We start from the raw sequence: 6,029 nt of genomic DNA on the forward strand, positions 1-6,029 counted from the left end.
GGAATCATTTTAAAACATCTTCAAATAATGTATACAATTAATATGACTATAGCTCCATAGGTAGTCAGAAATGCAAGCTTGCCAAGACATGGTAGACATATTCACTTAGACTTGCTAAGGACACACAGGAGTGTTATTTAGTTTATTTAATATTCAGAAAACTTTGATCATGAAGTCAAAAGTAGTCATGGAATATCTGTATAATTTATTTTTCCTGGGGAGAAATGGACATTAGATGAAAATAATTCCCAGTCAGTGCTTATACTGTAAAAGAAATACTCTAGTTAACCTTTAGGGTTGCTTCATTAATTTACATAAATAGCACATCATTTTGCTTTTTTTTTATTATTCACAACTTTAAAACTGAAATGACAAGTGAGAAAGTACTTAACAAATGATAAAGTAACTTTAGCTTCAGTAGAGCAATATCCTTGATTTCACATTATAGGTTAAATAAGTCATGTTGTTCTTTTGAAGCAAAGGCAAACTGCCAGGTCTCTTTTTTTCCTTGATGGATATTCAAAGAGTTTTCCCAAATATTCTAGTGAGAAATAAAGTTCTTCCTTTAGAATAGCAGCCACCTTCTGCTTAATTAATGCAATGAAAAAATATTAGAAATAACACCTAGGGCTAGAGATTATCTTTCAGAACAACAAAATCTTAATATTTTTGGACACTTACATTGTACCCAACTTTATCCATATCATTTAATCTTCACAAGAACTGTGACATAAGGGCTTTATTATATTCATAAGATAATTCAGCTAGCATATGATATGATAATGCTGGTGTGCAACTTATCTCTACTTATTCCTCAGTTCCCTATTTGGTGTTATTTCTCCTGGGAAGCCCCTGATGTCTCACTATGTGCTCAATATCCCATCCTATGTATCATTATAACTCTATGCACTTATTTCTGTCATAGTACTTGCTTCGGTATTGTATTTCCTTGTATCAAACTTTGAGAGCAGGATCTACATCTTATTCACCATTGTATTTCAATCTAACATAAAATTGCCTAGATAGATCCCACAAAATTCTTTGCGTATCTTGGATTAGGTATATCACATGCATTATTGAATAGCAAGACCTCTCTTTCCTTATTGGAAGCATACAGTTTATCATTTTTCTCCTTGTACTGAAATCTAAATAAAACCCAGGTGAGTATTTTTTTTCTTTTTTTCTCTTAGAAACCCACTGTAATATTTTGGAATTTGTAGAATATGTGTTCAGTCTTATTAAAAGAAAGCTTCACCAGTAGAAACAAGTTTCATGTTATAATAATTTTTAAAGAGGGACCTGAAGTTTTAAATAATGTAATCATCCCAGTCAATGCACTTCCCAAAAAACATACTAGCAAAACAAACAAACAAACAAACAAGCAAACAAAAATTCAACAAATGGTGCTGCAAAAATGAAATACTCACATGGAAAAGCAAGAAATGTGACCCCACCATACCACATACAAAAAATACGAAAATAATAATAATGTGATCAAAGAAAAGAAAATGGTAATTAGATATATTCAATAGATACCATTTCTGGCACTGATAATCTAGGTATGTGGTCACATTTTGGACTTGTCTAATTAGCCAAAATATTCCATACTGGATATATGGAAACATATAAAGGAGAGGAAGGATATACCAGTTTGAAAGTATTGTGTACCCCCAAAAAGCTATGTTTTAATCCTGATCCAATCTTGTGGGAGCAACTGTTACTTTTAATGCCGATTCGACAATGTATGTTGGAAACTTTTTATTAGATTATCTCCATGAAGATGTAGCATGCTCAATTGTGGGTGTGATCTTTTGATTAGATGGAAATATAACTCCACCCATTCAAGGTAGGTCTTGATTAGTTTCCTGGAATCCTTTAAAAAAGTAAACATTTTGGGGACAGCCAGGAAGCAACAGAACTAACACAAATCTCAGAGAAGGGCTGACACAGATACTGACACTTGGAAAACAGAGACACGGATGTTTGGAGATGCTTGGAGCCCAGAAGATGTTGCCATGAGATGTTAAGCAAGCCAGAACCTGGAGACAGCCAAGGGAACCAAAGAGATAAAGATCAGCCCCAGAGAAGCAAAGTGAGGAACCCCTAAAGAACTGAAGCTGAAGGTAACAGGGCCCAGGAGCAAGGGACCAGCAAATGCCAGCCACATGACTACCCAGCTGACAGAGGTGTTCCTGACTCATCAACCTTCCCTGAATTAAGGTATCTCTTCCTGGGTGCCTTAGTTTGAACATTTTGATAGGTTTAGAACTATAAACTTATGACTTATTAAATTCCCTTTATTAAAACTGTTCCAGTTTTGATATATAGCATTCTGGCAGTTTGCAAACTAACACAAAGGATAAAATGGAAAGGACTATTGCAAATGATAAAGGGATTTGTTATAGTTACCATAAGGATATAATATTATTTATAAGTGATTCATGTGATATAAAATTATTTATATTCTTTTCTAAAACTTTAATGCATAGATATTTAATAATAGTAGCCATTATTATTTGCCTTATATTTGTTTACCTTGTATTCAGTTATCTCTAATTTGTCCTTACCTTTGTGCCTCAAATTCAAATTTCTTTGCAATATGTTCAAATATACCATTGGTACTTCTCCACCCTCCTGTTCTAGTTAGTAACGTTTTCTCTATACATCTGATACATAGCTGCCATCATAAAATTTTACACCCCACAACTCAGGGAATCCTCTTCATTTATGTCCTATGTCTATAGGGTTTTCTGTTTCCTGCATCCTACCTCTTCCTTTTACTTAGTACTGAGTACCTCTTCTAGTCACGGGGCACCTTTCTACTCTGAAGTGGAACAGAGCAACTAAATTTTTTGAAGAATCGCTGCTTGAATAGTGTTTATATTCTCTTCCAACTGATAGTGTGGTATTTTTATTTTAATTTCTAGAGGTATCCTCAAATTTATCTTCCATTTCTTCTTTTGAATTTCTGTTTTTTTTTGCTGGGGCATGTTTTTTTCCTTTGAATTTTCCTTTATTTATACCCTGTTTCTGTTTATAAATGTGGTGTCTTTGGCAATGACAATTTCTCTCTTTTATTAAGCTTTTTTCAGCTTTCTGCATCACATCAAATACTGAAGGATTCTGTATGACTTATTTCTCTTCTTTAATTCTGTGTATTTATGGAGGTTTCCTCAGGTTCTGATGATGCTTGGTTGTCTAATCATATTTATAAAGCAGGCAGTACAAAGCTGCTTGGAAATTTTGTTAGTGAACAGAGCTTGTTGTATAGTAACATCACTGTAGGATTATTTTTTGGGGGGGAAACTATTTGTCTGTAGCTTCCCATGCGTTAAAATCTATAAGTATTTTTTTCTTAGACTTTTCTAAAAGGAAACATCTAACCTGTCTGTGTGTCATAAACCTGGTTGACTGCGATCATGTAGTTGTTTAGGGAGCTGTGGCGGTGTGTTTGGGGGATATCCTTAATTTTCATGTGTACACTTTCATATAACCCCTGTGTTTTCAATGTAGCTCCACTAAAGTGGATGGTCCTATGCTCAGGGTCTCTCTGGCTCAGTAGAGAGTGGTTCCCCAATCTTCTACTGGTGTGGATATAATGATGGAGGGAGATAGTTGCTTTACTCTGTGATGAAGGGGCAGTATCTGAGGTTTCCAATGATGATCTTTATTGCCATCAAGTAAAGTCTCAGTAAATGCTTACTTATTGATTGATTGATCACATCTTTCAGCATTAGTGGGCTGAATGCTGAGTTGAGGAGCAGATAATTTAGACAGAAGGGGTACAGGAAAAATTCAAATAAGAGCAGATTGATACTGTTGGAAATGAAAGTTGTTGTAACTGCTGAATCCTTGACATTTCTAACTGCTACCTATTAGTTACGGTGAATTTATGATTCCCTTACAAAGTCCTCTTTTTAAGAAACATTACGAAATTTATATACACTATTTAAAACTCTGCTGTTGTAAGCAGAAAAATTAGAACCCTAAATGGATAATTTCTGAGATGAAACTGCTTAGTTATTGCATGTAGAATTCTAAATATCTCTGCTAAAAAGAACAGAAATTTAAGAAATTCTTTAGGTAAGCAATTTTTTTTCCATGAATAGCTCATCTTTGTTCTTCTGGGGTTATTTAGGTGAATATTAAAAGTGTGAATAGAAATATTTTGTATCCGTGATGCTGCAGATTGGCATCTTCAAAGGACAAGAGATATTGCCAAGTCTATCACTAATCAAGTTTTATAATTTACAACCTGTGCAAACCGTGGGCTGAGAGCCACAACAGTTGTGCTGAGCATTTTTGAGAAGTTACCGCCATCACAGCACCAATTATTAAAACCTCTTGCACGCATTAAAGCTATAAAGATTAAAAATATAGCACACTTGTCATTAAATATGGATGATTTCATGTAATATGCATTATATACAAAAACAATGTCCTGCCACTTGAGCTTTATCACCACCCTACGGAAAATCCACAAGCCCAGAGTCCCGCATCTAAGCTCATTTTGGCAAAGCCAAGGAACAACTTTGTCATGCAAAATAAACACAGATGTTCCACACACAGGCAACTGGCTAAGAAGAGATGGTGCATGAGGGGATGTGCAGCTCTGCAAAGGATATTCCCCCATACATATCCTAACATTATCTTACTTTGAAGCTGCAGACATTGTTTAAAAGAACTGATTCTGTGTTTTAAAAAAAATTTATTTCCTGACTAAAGAAGTGTGAAAACATTGAACTAGTTCTTTGCTGGCATGCAGGATTATTTGCACACGATCTTAAGATGTCAGTTGAGGTGTTTTTGAGCTTTAGAAAAGAACTAAATTTCATTTGCATCTTAAGCAGTGACTTTCTTTTCAGTGATTTATTGATCTCTATCTGTGGGTTATAATATTAATATCCAAATTAATTAAAAGTATATCGGAGAAAGGAAAAGTTTCTAGCCTCTCCCATTAGCTGGCAATTAATGCTGGGCAGTTCCAAATGACAAGACCGCTATAATTGTCTTCCTTTGTTTCTTTTCTTTCTCATCTAATTGCAACAGAATATCTCTGCTCAACAAACATTCCCCGGACTCAGATGTATTTCTCCCAGAAACAAAAATAGAGCTAAAAAATTAGAAGAATGCATGTTTAGGATTTCTGTTATCTGGCTTAGAATTGCACTGACATTCATCTGTTCTATTTAAAGTATTTACTCAAAAGTGAGCTTTCCGGGGGGTGCGAGGGTAGTTTAGTGGTAGAATTCTTGCCTGCTATGCGGGAGACCTGGGTTCGATTCCCGGCCCATGCACTTTCTAAACAAACAAAGAAACCAACAAAAACAAACAAACAAAAAATTCAACAAATGGTGCTGCAATAACGGGATACTCATATGGAAAAAGAATGAAATGTGATCCCACCATACAGCATACAAAAATAAAAATAAAAATAAAATATAAAAAAATAATGCGAGCTTTCCCTGTTCACTTATCCTTTCACATGATTGGAAAAGATAGGATAGGATTGGATTGGATTGGGAAAGGAAGTTTGGGATTGAGGATGTTCTCCTGATTTTGAATTGAAACACTGTTTGTGAAAGCTTCCCTCTTGTAAAGTTTTAAAACCAAAATACAGTTAAGTACCACTGAGGGGAAATGTTAGAAGACTACAACATATCTCCTTATACTCTGCAATATTGTCTTGGTTCTAATGGGAAATGCATCCTTATAGTCATATTATGAGTAGTAGGAAAGTCTATTTTAAAAGTTTTAGGAGTCTTGTGCTTCATCTTTCACCATCTTAAATTTAAGGATTATGCCTTAGGCATGACAGGCACTATGCCTTATGTCCCTGCCAGGCTGAAAGTATTTAGGTTCTTTTTTGATTTCTTTATCACAATGTCCTTTATACTTTTCTAATTATGCTCCCTTATCAATATTGTGAACACACCTCCCAAATACATGTTTCTTGACTTACGAATTATATACATGCGCTGTTATACCAGCATATTATATTCACTGTAAAAATACACAAACATAAAAAT

General features: G+C 34.7%; 1 non-coding gene across 1 annotated transcript; it reads left to right on the forward strand.

The window, feature by feature from the left end:
• The first annotated feature begins 5,226 nt into the window (after positions 1–5,226).
• Positions 5,227–5,297, forward strand: TRNAS-GCU (transfer RNA serine (anticodon GCU)). Its single transcript has one exon. It is a non-coding gene; the product is annotated as a tRNA-Ser (tRNA).
• Positions 5,298–6,029: the final 732 nt, after the last annotated feature.

The sequence above is a fragment of the Tamandua tetradactyla genome, chromosome 24 (assembly GCF_023851605.1).
Source record: "Tamandua tetradactyla isolate mTamTet1 chromosome 24, mTamTet1.pri, whole genome shotgun sequence".
In the NCBI taxonomy this organism is placed as follows: domain Eukaryota; kingdom Metazoa; phylum Chordata; class Mammalia; order Pilosa; family Myrmecophagidae; genus Tamandua; species Tamandua tetradactyla.